General features: G+C 41.0%; 1 long non-coding RNA gene across 2 annotated transcripts in view; it reads right to left on the bottom strand.

The window, feature by feature from the left end:
• The window catches only part of LOC120041735, a 55191-nt gene extending 42283 nt beyond the window's left edge, over positions 1–12908 (bottom strand). For both annotated transcript variants that reach the window (XR_005475934.1, XR_005475935.1), the window contains exons 1-2: positions 12810–12908; positions 12451–12587 (exon numbers count right to left, since the gene is read on the bottom strand). This is a non-coding gene — a long non-coding RNA (uncharacterized LOC120041735). The remainder of the gene's footprint in view (positions 1–12450; positions 12588–12809) is intronic.
• Between the last annotated feature and the right edge of the window lie 1415 nt (positions 12909–14323).

The raw sequence follows: 14323 nt of genomic DNA, 5'->3' as shown, positions 1-14323 counted from the left end.
CTGGAGCGACAAACCACCCTTGCTGTCTCTGCCTGGCCGGTTCCCCTCCACTGGGATTCTCTACCTCTAACCCTATTACAGGGGCTGAGTCACTGGCTTACTGGTGTTCTTCCATGCCGTCCCTAGGAGGGGTGTGTCACTTGAGTGGGTTGAGTCACTGGCTTACTGGTGCTCTTTCATGCCGTCCCTAGGAGGGGTGTGTCACTTGAGTGGGTTGAGTCACTGACGTGATCTTCCTGTCCAGGTTGGCGCCACCCTCTGATTCGTACCGTTGCTGAGATCTTCGTGTGCTATACTCAGCCTTGTCTCAGTGTAGTAAGGTGGTGCTTTGAAGATATCCCTCTAGTGGTGTGGGGGCTGTGCTTTGGCAAAGTGGGTGGGGTTATATCCTGCCTGGTTGGCCGTATCCGGGGGTATTGTCGGACAGGGCCACAGTGTATCCCGACCCCTCCTGTCTCAGCCTCCAGTATTTATGCTGCAGTAGTTTATGTGTCGGGGGGCTAGGGTCAGTCTGTTGTATCTGGAGTAGTTCTCCTGTCTTATCCGGTGTCCTGTGTGGATTTAAGTATGCTCCCTCTAAGTACATGTCCCTGGGTTAGAAAATGGTTGATCTCCCCCTTTAGGATGGAGAATCTGTCATCGTTAAAGTATGGAGATTCAATTGGGGGGATATAGGTATCACACAGGAGGACATTTTTCTCGGTTGACATCATTTCCTTATTAATTTCTTGCCAGATGTAAAATGTTCCTGTTTTGACTCATTTTATGGATTGGCTTAGGTCTGCTATATAAAAAATGTGCCTACCCCCTGACTCTCTTCCCTGTTTCACAACTGGTAGTTTGGAGGATGGGACTACCAGCTCTCTGTAACCTAGAGGGCAACCAGTTGGTCCATCTCCTCTATACCAGGTTTCACACCTGGTAGATTGGTGGATGGGACTACTAGCTCTCTGCAACCAGTGGGTCCATCTGCTTTATACCATGTTTCTTGTAGGATGACAATGTCTGTATTTCCAATTTATTTGATGAAGTCTGGGTTCCTGCTCTTTAGGCCAAAGGCCTGTTGAGGTCCTTGCCGCAGAGGCGGGGGGCATGGGGGGGGGGGGCATGGGGTGGACAGGAAGGGCACAGGTCTAATATGGGGGGGGGGCTATATAGAGTGTGGCCAGGGTTTGCTTGGGGTGGTCTTAGCTTGTTGGGGTGTGAATGGTGATGCTGTGATCTGGGTTTAGGTCCTCTTTGCCTGAGTTCTCTAGGTACATGTCATTCAGGAGGGGGTCTTGCAGGTCTGGGCGGGGTGTCCGTTGCTCTGTTGCCCCTGTGTGACATGATGTGGCTATGGTTGAGGTTGACGTCCTTCAGGGTCCTGGCAAAAGTGGGGGTTTCTGCCTTGTAGAGGTGGACCTGGTTGTAAAGGCTGTTCTAGTCCAGGGTGGAGTGGTGGGCCAGGTAGACATTAGGTTTTGAGGCAGCGTCCCGTGAAATGCTTGCATTCACCCACTGTATGATGGCAGGGTGAAAGTATTGTTGTAGTAGCAGGGTGGAGATAACCACTTGTTTGTTGGGGAAAGTGAAAGAAGCTTTTTTAATCACGCACTTGAATGCTGTTGCCACCCTTTCCTGCTTGGCCCTCAGGTTCATTTGTGTCCGTGTGAATTATGATGTGGCTGGGGGATCCTAGTCTGTCCTCTGACAACAGCTCCAGGGCCTAGTGTTTGTCCTCTGACAACAGCTCCAGGGCCTAGTGTTTGGGCCAGAGCTTAACCTGTTTGGGCTGCAGGGGCAGTATTGAGTAGCCAGATAAAAGGTGCCCATTTCAAACGGCCTCGTACTCAATTCTTGCTCGTACAATATGCATATTATTATTACTATTGGATAGAAAACACTCTCTAGTTTCTAAAACCGTTTGAATTATATCTGTGAGTCAAACAGAACTCATTTGGCACAAACTTCCTGACCAGGAAGTGGAAAGTCTGAAATCGAGGCTCTGTTCTACTTCCTGCCTATAAATGGGCATGATACGTATTAGTATACGTGCACTTCATAGACCTTCCCCTGGATGTCAAGAGCCGGTGAGAGAAGAAATTTAGTGTTTATCTTGGTCTGAAGTGGAATACAAGCTCTTTGTATGACGTGTCCCCCATTTATTGTTTTCTGGAGAGCGCGAAGAGGGACTTGGATTTGCCTTCTGTTTAGCTGCCGTTATAGGCGACTAATATCTCCGGCTTTGATTTTATTTGATACATGTGACCATATCATCGTAAAGTATGTTTTTTCAATATAGTTTCATCAGATTATTGAAATTTTTTCGGGAGTTTTGCCGTGTTCCGTTCTCTTCCGTTTGTTGACATGGAGAGATTCGCGCCACTTGGCTAGTGTGCTTGCTAATTCAAGAGGGAAAATGGACGTTCTAAATCCAAACGAAGATTGTTCTTGACAAAGGACACCTTGTCCAACATTCTGATGGAAGATCAGCAAAAGTAAGAAACATTTTATGATGCTATTTCATATATCTGTCGTACATGTGAACTAGTCGCCGACGCCCAACTTTGGGGTACTCTAGCTATACCGAAGCTGGATGTCGTAATGAAGTTATTTTTTAGAATTCTAACACTGCGATTTCATTAAGAACTAATGGATCTATCATTTCCTATACAACATGTATTTTTTAGTTATGTTTATGAATAGCTATTTGGTCAGAATATGTGTGTCAGAAAAAGTGTCAGAAAAATATCGTTGCTGTTTAGACGTTGTGGAAAAAGTAGCTACGATAGCAACATGTATAACCACTGATTTCAGCTCTAAATATGCACATTTTCGAACAAAACATAAGTGTATGTATAACCTGATGTTATAGGACTGTCATCTGATGAAGAATATCAAGGTTAGTCAAAAATTATATATCTTTTACTGGTTTGTTACGATCGCTAACTTTTACTGCTGGGAAATGGCTTGTCTTTCTGGCTATTGTGGTAAGCTAATATAACGCTATATTGTGTTTTCGCTGTAAAACACTTAATAAATCGGAAATATTGGCTGGAATCACAAGATGCCTGTCTTTCATTTGCTGTACACTATGTATTTTTCAGAAATGTTTTATGATGAGTAATTAGGTATTTGACGTTGGTGTCTGTAATTATTATGGCTGCTTTCGGTGCAATTTCTGATTGTAGCTGCAATGTAAACTATGATTTATACCTGAAATATGCACATTTTTCGAACAAAACATAGATTTATTGTATAACATGTTATAAGACTGTCATCTGATGAAGTTGTTTGTTGGTTAGTTTGGTTGGTTCTTGGTTAGTTAGGCTGGCTTTGTGCATGCTACCTGTGCTGTGAAAAATGTCTGTCCTTTTTTTGTATTTGGTGGTGAGCTAACATAAATATACATGCTGTTTTCGCTGTAAAACATTTTAAAAATCGGACATGTTGGCTGGATTCACAAGATGTGTACCTTTCATTTGCTGTATTGGACTTGTTAATGTGTGAAAGTTAAATATTTAAAAAAATATATATTTTGAATTTCGCGCCCTGCACTTGAGCTGGCTGTTGTCATAAGTGTACCGACGTCGGGCTGCAGCCAGTTAACCACTTTGTGTTTGGGAAAACGTTTATCTTCTTGAATGCATTTCTCTCTCTCTCTGTCTCTCTGTCTCTCTGTCTCTCTCTCTCTCTCTCTCTCTGACACATTCAAAGTAAAACCGACACTTCGGAAAAGCATTTAATTATTCATATTTTTCTATGAATGATTTTTGTGAAACCAGTGATTTGTGACCCTCTTTCTATAGCAACAGTCATCAAAATTTCTAAAATGTTTTAGAAACAATTCTAATTAACTTCTTTGGGATCAGTGGTGTCCCACCTCAACAACATTCGGTGAAATTGCAGAGTGCCAAATTCAATTTACAGAAATAGTCATAATAAACATTCATGAAAATACAAGTGTTATACATCGGTTAAAATATTAACTTCTTGTTAATCCATCTTTTTTGTTAGATTTCAAATAGGCTTTACGGTGAAAGCATACCATGTGATTATCTGAGGACAGCACCCCGCTTACAAAAGCATACAAACATTTTCCAACCAAGTAGACAGATGCATCACGAAAGTCAGAAATTGCGATAATATAAATCACTTACCTTTGAAGATCTTCATCGGGGTTGCAATCACAAGGGTCCCAGTTACACAATAAATGGTCATTTTGTTCGATAAAGTCCCTCTTTATATCCCAAAAACTCAGTTTTATTGGCGTGTTTTGTTCAGTAATCCACTGGCTCAAAAGACGGTCAAAACATGCAGACGAATACATCCTAATAGTACTGGTAAAGTTTGTCGAAACGATGATTATAATTAACCTCTCTGGGACGCAATCGTCCCACCCGGCCAATAGCCAGGGAAAATGCAGAGCGCAAATGAAAATAAAATGATATAAAAATCAAACTTTCATTAAATCACACATGTAAGATAGCAAATTAAAGCTACACTCGTTCTGAATCCAGCCAACATGTCAGATTTCAAAAAGGCTTTTCGGCGAAAGCATAAGATGCTATTATCTGATGATAGCACAACAGTAAACAAAGAGAGTAGCATATTTTAACACTGCAGGCACGACACAAAACGCAGAAATAAAAATATAATTCATGCCTTACCTTTAACGAACTTCTTTTGTTGGCACTCCAATATGTCCCATAAACATCACAAATGGTCCTTTTGTTCGATTAATTCCATCGATATATATCCAAAATGTCAATTTATTTCGACCGTTTCATCCAGAAAAACACAGCTTCCAACTTTCGCCAAGTCACTACAAAATATATCAAAAGTTACATGTAAAATTTACCAAAACATTTCAAACTACTTTTGTAATACAACGTTAGATATTTTTAAACGTTAATAATCGATCAATTTGAAGTTCAATACAAAAAGAAAACTATCTGACGCAACTTTTTTCGTAACGTGCCTCTTCACAAAAAATTACTGCCGAAAAGCCTTTTTGAAATCTGACATGTTGGCTGGATTCACAATGAGTGTAGCTTTAACCAGCCCGACGTGGGTACACTTATGACAACAGCCACTTCAAGTGCAGAGCGCGAAATTCAAAATATATATTTTTTTTAATATTTAACTTTCACACATTAACAAGTCCAATACAGCATATGAAAGGTACACATCTCGTGAATCCAGCCAACATGTCCGATTTTTAAAATGTTTTACAGGGAAGACAAAATATGTAAATCTATTAGCTAACCACGTTAGCAAAAGACTCTTTATTACTCCATCAGTTTTTGACTCCATCAGTAGCTATCACAAATTCGGCCAAATAAAGATATAAATAGCCACTAATCAAGAAACAACCTCATCAGATGACAGTCTGATAACATATTTATTGTATAGCATATGTTTTTTTCGAAAAATGTGCATATTTCAGGTATAAATCATAGTTTACATTGCAGCTACATTCAGAAATTGCACCGAAAGCAGCCATAATATTTACAGACACCAACGTCAAATACCTAATTACTCATCATAAAACATTTCTGAAAAATACATAGTGTACAGCAAATGAAAGACAGGCATCTTGTGATGCCAGACAATATTTCCGATTTATTAAGTGTTTTACAGCGAAAACAAAATGTAGCGTTATATTAGCTTAGCACAATAGCCAGAAACACTTGGGCGCCGGCGACTACGACAGATATATGAAACAACATCATAAAATGGGTCTTACTTTTGCTGATCTTTCATCAGAATGTTGAACAAGGTGTCCTTTGTCCAGATGAGTCGTTGTTTGGATTCAGAATGGCAACTTTCTCTCTCCATTTAGGAAGCGCGCTAGCCGGGTTGCACGGATCTCTCCATGTAAACAAACGGAGAACGGAACACGGCAAAACTCCCTAAAAAATTTCAATAATCTGATGAAACTATATTGAAAAAACATACTTTACGATGATATGGTGACATGTATCAAATAAAATCAAAGCCGGAAATAATAGTCGCCTATAACGTCAGCAAAACAAAAGGCAACCCCACTGTCCAAATCGCGTTCTTCAGAGTACCGGAAATGGGGTACACGTCATTCCAAGAGGATTTATTCCATCCCAGATCGAGATAATCACCTCATTTCTTCTCTCACAGCCTTCTTGACACCCAGAGGAAGGTGTATGACGTGCATGTATACTAATAGCTCTTGTGCCCATTTATAGGCAGGAAGAGGAAGAGAGCATCGATTTCAGACTTTGAACTTCCGGGTCAGGAAAAGTGCTGCAGAATGAGTTCTGTTTCACTCAGAGAAATAATTCAAACGGTTTTAGAAACTAGAGAGTGTTTTCTATCCAATAGTAATAATAATATGCATATTGTACGAGCAAGAATTGAGTACGAGGCCGTTTGAAATGGACACATTTTATCAGGCTACTCAATACTGCCCCTTGCAGCCATAAGAAGTTAATGTGGTATCTTACATGTGTGATTTAATGAAAGTTTGATTTTTATATCATGTTATTTGAATTTGGCGCGCTGTATTTTCCCTGGCTATTGGCCAGTGGGACGTTTGCCCCAGAGAGGTTAAGGCGGGTTTCGGAGCTCTACGTAATTTCTGTGATTTTCTGAACTCAAACACATACACAGTCAATGGGGAGTGACACAGTGTGAGGCTTATAGACACACAGAGCCTGCAATAGGTACCTTCGTTCAAAATATCAAAGAACCGTCAGACCTAGAGCTCTGAAACTTTAGAAACCTGTTTTAGAGCTCAAGTCTATAGTGCGTGGTGAGTTATGTGGCTCTAGAAGGTTCTCAGACCGAGAAACAGCCTCGTACATTTGCAAAAACTTCAATTCATCTTGACCATCGCGAAAATGACAACATTTAGAAAAGTCCCAGAGTCACAAGACTAGGTGCATTGAAACCACTTCGACCCATAGAGACGGATCCTAAAGTTTCTGTCTAATAGCTCATTCAGGGACCCCGTAGCAACGCCCGGAAAAAGTGGATTTTCAGCACTAATTAAGGTCATACACATAATGTCAGAACTAGACCCACAGCTAGAATGTAACTACGTGTTTTAAGTTTTTATTATGGTTTAAACAGAAGGCGCTGTGAATTTTGAGCCTGCTCTGAAATATGTGATAGTTGGCTTCTAAACGAGTTGGACAAAGTGGTTGTGGTGTCAGTTTGTATCAGTTTGGTGTCAGAATGATATCTTACTGACTGACGGACGCTGACTTGAGGGCTGACTTTTGTCCATTTGCAATAAGTTTAAACAGTGACGAACCATCACCAAATTGACATGCTGAAATCAACACCAACGAACGATGGAGAGGAACTACTATCACTGCCCGGCCATCCCGAGTTCAACGGGCCAGTCAATTGGGAATTTCTGCAGTATATTAGAGCATGTCAAATTCGTGATGGTAAATCCCCATTGTAAGACATTGCAAATGGACAGTACATTTCCCATGTTTTCAATGAGGGATTTACAATCACCAAATGGACATGCTGAAATCAACACCAACGAGCGATGGAGAGGAACCACTATCAATGTCTGGCCATCCCGAGTTCAACGGGCCAATCATTTGGGCATTTCTGCAGTATATTACTGCATGTCAAATTTGTGATGGTAAATGCCCATTGTAAGACATTGCAAATGGACAGCCGTGCGCCGACTTCCTATGATCATATATTGCAAGTGGACATAACATCCTGATTTGGTACTTTCAATACGTATGTATGGCATTTGGACATTTCTTATGCCATTTGGCCATGGTTCACTGACTTTTGGGTTCGGAAGCCGACTTCCTATGATCATATATTGCAAATGGACAAAACACAGGCCTTATGGATAAACTAAATAAAATAAGACAAATGTATGTTCATACAGTTATAACATATGAATAATTGACATTTTTTTGATGATAAATGGTCATATGCCAAATGAAAATCTACGGTAGAGCACGCTCGCCATCTTTGGGATTTTTGGTGTATGACACTTCGCATTTGCCATGTTCCACTTGCCATGAGGTTTGGATGAACTGCCGTCCATTTGAGTGGTATTTGCGATTGTGTATATGATTCGCCCAATGGCAATATATTTTTGGTAAGGCTCTTCCCTTACCCTTCAAATATTTGTTTTCAACAAAATGTTCAGTTGATATTGTAGCAGTTGTTGAGTTTGCCCCACCAAGATGTACATGCTAAATCACCATTAATCCAGAGAGATTCAAGTGACATAGATTTTGCTTCCTGAAACACAGGAAATAAATGGCTGAAAAACACAGATTCTCAGGTGGGAGGGTTACACGTGTTGTTACTTCTCCATGTGTGTGTGTGTGTGTGTGTGTGTGTGTGTGTGTGTGTGTGTGTGTGTGTGTGTGTGTGTGTGTGTGTGTGTGTGTGTGTGTGTGTGTGTGTGTGTGTGTGTGTTTGTAAAACACATATAGTGTCACGCCCTGATCTGTTTCATCTTGTCCTTGTGCTTGTCTCCACCCCCCTCCAGGTGTCGCCCATCTTCCCCAATTATCCCCTGGGTATTTATACCTGTTTTCTGTCTGTGCCAGGTCATCTTGTTTGTTCAAGACTACCAGCGTTTAGTGTCTCAGTGCCTGCTTTTTCCAGGCTCTCTTTTCTCGCCCTCCTGGTTTTGACCCCTGCTTGTCCTGACTCTGAGCCCGCCTGCCTGCCGTCCTGTACCTTGGCCCCACTCTGGATTACCGACCTCTGCCTGACCTGACCCTGGGCCTGCCTACAGTGCTGTACCTTGGCCCCACTACTCTGGATTATCGACCCCTTCCCGCCTTGACCAGTCGTTTGCCTGCCCCTGTTGTTACAATAAACATTGTTACCTCTACACAGTCTGCACAAGGGTCTGATATATCCTGATATATAGTACATTCACATTTTCAGTCTTAAAGTGTCAGAGATTATATGATACAGCAGAGATAACAGTCCTTCTAGACTCCATGTTAGATCAACTATTATACAGTAGAGAACAGTCCTTCTAGACTCCATGTTAGATCAAATATTATACAATAGAGAACAGTCCTTCTAGACTCCATGTTAGATCAACTATTATACAGTAGAGAACAGTCCTTCTAGACTCCATTTTAGATCAACTATTATATAATAGTGTGACATTTTCTCTCTGTTTATCCACTTGTATGTTTAGAATAATGGTGCTTTTCTAATATCCAACTTGATTGAATTCATGAGAGTAACTGATTGACTGTACATGGGAGGAATCAACACTCTCACTGTATAGGCATTTTCACCGTACACCCAGAACATTGCTCTGGGAACCAACAGGAGTATCTCAGTTTCAAGGTGAGAAGCCTGGTGTGGTATCAGTCAGTCTCATGCAGGAACCAACCGTGCTGATATGACTTGTTTGTGTCACAGTATAAAGGGTCTCAAATCAAATCAAACTTTATTTGTCACATGCTCCGAAAACAACAAGTGTAGACTTTACCGTGAAATGCTTAATTACAAGCCCTTAACCAACAGTGCAGTCCAAGTAGAGTTAAGAAAAACATTTAGGAAGTAGACTAAACTAAAAAGTAATAATAATAAAAATTAACATCAGGCTTGTATTGAGTCAATAAACCTCTACGACTGTGATAATAAAGATTGATTAATTTCCTTTGAATTTGAGTCCTTAGTGGTGAATTTCCAAGACAACAGAGAGAACAGTCTTTCTGTTATCAATTCATTGTATTGCTATTGCATATGGTCTGTTATTTTTATTATAATGTATTATACATTTGTATTGTTATATATTACATGTACTTGACAAGGTAAATTGAATGAGCAGAAAATAGTTTATGATTGATAGTACTTAGCATAATCTTATTTAGCAGTTCAGAGAGTACAGAGGATGAATCCTATTTCTCACAGATCCATCTGTATTTATAGGAACATTCATAGTCCCACCATTCTCCTGTGTCTGATGACCAGGAGTAGAAATACACACAGTTCTCAGCTCTTCCACCATTAGGCTCACCACTGTTCCAATACCTGTAGGAGAAACAACACATAGAATCAGGCTGTCCACTGTTCCAATACCTGTAGAAGAAACAACACAGAATCAGACTGTCCACTGTTATAATACCTGTAGGAGAAACAACACACAGAATCAGACTGTCCACTATTCCAATACCTGTAGGAGAAACAACACATAGAATCAGACTGTCCACTGTTCCAATACCTGAAGGAGAAACAACACAGAATCAGACTGTCCACTGCTCCAATACCTGTAGGAGAAACAACACATAGAATCAGGCTGTCCACTGTTCCAATACCTGTAGAAGAATCAACACATATAATCAGACTGTCCACTGTTCCAATACCTGTAGGAGAAACAAATAGAATCAGGCTGTCCACTGTTCCAATACCTGTAGGAGAAACAACACATAGAATCAGGCTGTCCACTGTTCCAATACCTGTAGAAGAAACAACACAGAATCAGGCTGTCCACTGTTCCAATACCTGTAGGAGAAACACATAGAATCAGGCTGTCCACTGTTCCAATACCTGTAGGAGAAACACATAGAATCACAGACTGTCCACTGTTCCAATACCTGTAGGATGAACAAATAGAATCAGGCTGTCCACTGTTCCAATACCTGTAGTTGAAACAACACAGAATCAGACTGTCCACTGTTATAATACCTGTAGGAGAAACAACACACAGAATCAGACTGTCCACTATTCCAATACCTGTAGGAGAAACAACCTATAGAATCAGACTGTCCACTGTTCCAATACCTGTAGGAGAAACAAATAGAATCAGGCTGTCCACTGTTCCAATACCTGTAGGAGAAACAACACATAGAATCAGGCTGTCCACTGTTCCAATACCTGTAGAAGAAACAACACAGAATCAGACTGTCCACTGTTCCAATACCTGTAGGAGAAACACATAGAATCAGGCTGTCCACTGTTCCAATACCTGTAGGAGAAACACATAGAATCAGGCTGTCCACTGTTCCAATACCTGTAGGAGAAACACATAGAATCAGGCTATCCACTGTTCCAATACCTGTAGGAGAAACACATAGAATCAGGCTGTCCACTGTTCCAATACCTGTAGGAGAAAAAACACATAGAATCAGGCTGTCCACTGTTCCAATACCTGTAGAAGAAACAACACAGAATCAGACTGTCCACTGTTCCAATACCTGTAGGAGAAACACATAGAATCAGGCTGTCCACTGTTCCAATACCTGTAGGAGAAACACATAGAATCAGGCTGTCCACTGTTCCAATACCTGTAGGAGAAACAACACATAGAATCAGGCTGTCCACTGTTCCAATACCTGTAGGAGAAACAACACATAGAATCAGGCTGTCCACTGTTCCAATACCTGTAGGAGAAACAACACATAGAATCAGGCTGTCCACTGTTCCAATACCTGTAGGAGAAACAACACATAGAATCAGACTGTCCACTGTTCCAATACCTGTAGGAGAAACAACACATAGAATCAGACTGTCCACTGTTCCAATACCTGTAGGAGAAACAAATAGAATCAGGCTGTCCACTGTTATAATACCTGTAGGAGAAACAACACTTATAATCAGGCTGTCCACTGTTCCAATACCTGTATAAGAAACAACACAGAATCAGGCTGTCCACTGTTCCAATACCTGTAGAAGAAACAACACATAGAATCAGACTGTCCACTGTTCCAATACCTGTAGGAGAAACAACACATAGAATCAGGCTGTCCACTATTCCAATACCTGTAGGAGAAACAACACAGAATCAGGCTGTCAACTGTTCCAATACCTGTAGGAGAAACAACACATATAATCAGGCTGTCCACTGTTCCAATACATGTAGGAGAAACAACACATAGAATCAGGCTGTCCACTGATCCAATACCTGTAGGAGAAACACATAGAATCAGGCTGTCCACTGTTCCAATACCTGTAGGAGAAACAACACAGAATCAGGCTGTCCACTGTTCCAATACCTGTAGGAGAAACAACACATAGAATCAGGCTGTCCACTGATCCAATACCTGTAGAAGAAACAACACAGAATCAGGCTGTCCAATCTGAACCTTCTACTCCAGACAGTGATGACATAGTGACACAGAATTCATGAATGTCTTACTTTGTGGTCAGTCGTGTGACGTCCACCCATTTCCAGGTCCCCTCAGTAACAGAGTCAGTCAGACCAATCCAGACATATTTCTTTACTCCACATAACCAATTGACTAATGTCTGTAGTTGTGGGAGAGAGACAACATTGTTAAAACATAGCCATTACACCTCTCTCTCTCTCTCTCTCTCTCTCTCTCTCTCTCTCTCTCTCTCTCTCTCTCTCTCTCTCTCTCTCTCTCTCTCTCTCTCTCTCTCTCTCTCTCTCTCTCTCTCTCTCTCACTCACTCTCACTCTCACTCTCTCACTCTTTCTCTCTCTCTGTCACCCTCTCTCTTTCTCACACACCTGTTGTTCTTGGCTCTTGATGACCACCAGGTCTGCTCCTCTGTCTCTGCAGTCCTGTCTGCTCTCCTCCCAGGATTTTAACTCAGTAGAGACGTAGTAACAACTGCTACCAAGCTTCTTCCATCCTTGAGGACACACTGTAAGTTGAACATTTCTTGCTTTAGTCACTTTAATACAACATTGAATTAAGTATCAATCAGACACTCAAGGAAGACAGGGCACTAACTAATGGACGGTTTGGAAGTTGGAGAATGTTTATCACATTGTTCATTTAATATAAGTTACATTTCCTGTTTGTAAGTGACATGTGAACTGATACAGACTGTCAAACAGAACAGTCATTAGACAATTTGACTCACCTTTCTCAACTAAAGATTGTTTCAGACGTTCTGTCTCTTTCTGTAGCTGGTCTCTCTCTTTGGTCAGGCTGTTGTATCTGGTCTGTAGCTGGTAGCTCTCTTTGGTCAGGGTGTTGTATCTGGTCTGTAGCTGGTCTCTCTCTTTGGTCAGGGTGTTGTATCTGGTCTGTAGCTGGTCTCTCTGTTTGGTCAGGGTGTTGTCGCTGGTATGTTGGTCTCTCTCTTTGGTCAGGGTGTTGTATCTGGTCTGTAGCTGGTCTCTCTCTTTGGTCAGGGTGTTGTATCTGGTCTGTAGCTGGTCTCTCTCTTTGGTCAGGGTGTTGTTGCTAGTCTGTAGCTGGTCTCTCTCTGCAGTCAGGTTGTTGTCGCTTGTCTGTAACTGGTCTCCCTCTTTGGTCAGGCTGTTATAACTGGTCAATTGGTTTCTCTCTGAAATAATGAGATCATTGAACAAAGTAACAGTGTAAAAGTTAATCAGTCTTTACAATTGTTGGGGTCAGTTGCATTTCAATTCCAGTCAAATCAGGAAATACACTGGAATTCCAATTGATTTCCAATTTTTGGAATTGAAATTTGGCTTGCTTTCTGAATGGAATTGACTGGAATGTAAATGTAATTGAACGTTACACCACTGATGATGAAGAATGTTTGAGTGAGAACAAATCAAACTCACGGTAGAGTAACAGGCATGTGATCCCAGCCAGTAGGAGAACACACAGCAGCCCCAGACACACTGCAGCAGCTCCAGAGTATCTCTTCCACCACTGACAAGACACTGAAGCACAAATTATTACCAGAAGAATTTACTCTTTATCAGCATTTAATTTGGTGTCTACATGTGTGTCCATTTGCTGTTTGAATCACTGAGGGAAATAGACAAGCTTGACAAGGGACAGAACACCAGAACTGAGTTCCAGCACCTCACATTTTCTACTGCTTGACTTCCAGAACTTACAGAATATTGGCTTAAACATATTGCAGAGTTCAGGCAGCCAAAATGACACCTATTTCAATCCAAATCAAATTTCATTTGTCAATTGCTTTGTAAACAACAGGTGTATGCTAATAGTGAAATGCTGATTTACGGGTCCTTTTCCAACAATGCAGAGTTAAAGATACAACGTTTAAAATAGTGACACAAGAAATAAATACACAGTGAATAACGAGGAAGAATAACAAGTCTAAATAAAATGGCTACAGTGCATTTGGAAAGTTTTCAGACCTCTTGTATCTTCTACTCTTGTATCTTCTACTGTTGTAACTTCTACTATTGTAACTTCTACTATTGTAACTTCTACTGTTGTGTCTTCTACTGTTGTAACTTCTACTGGTGTAACTTCTACTGTTGTATCTTCTACTGTTGTAACTTCTACTGTTGTAACGTCTGCTGTTATCTCAGTTGTAGGTTTGTGTCTGTTCGCTGCACCGCTGGAGCCTCTGTGTGACTCAGTCTAATGTCAGAGACAGTTTTAACTGTCAACCTCATTAAAGGGGAAACTGTCTAACCAATAGTA

The sequence above is a fragment of the Salvelinus namaycush genome, unplaced genomic scaffold (genome assembly GCF_016432855.1).
Source record: "Salvelinus namaycush isolate Seneca unplaced genomic scaffold, SaNama_1.0 Scaffold519, whole genome shotgun sequence".
NCBI lineage: Eukaryota > Metazoa > Chordata > Actinopteri > Salmoniformes > Salmonidae > Salvelinus > Salvelinus namaycush.
Note: the sequence above shows the minus strand (reverse complement) of the source record. Positions and strands in the feature narration are given on the sequence as shown.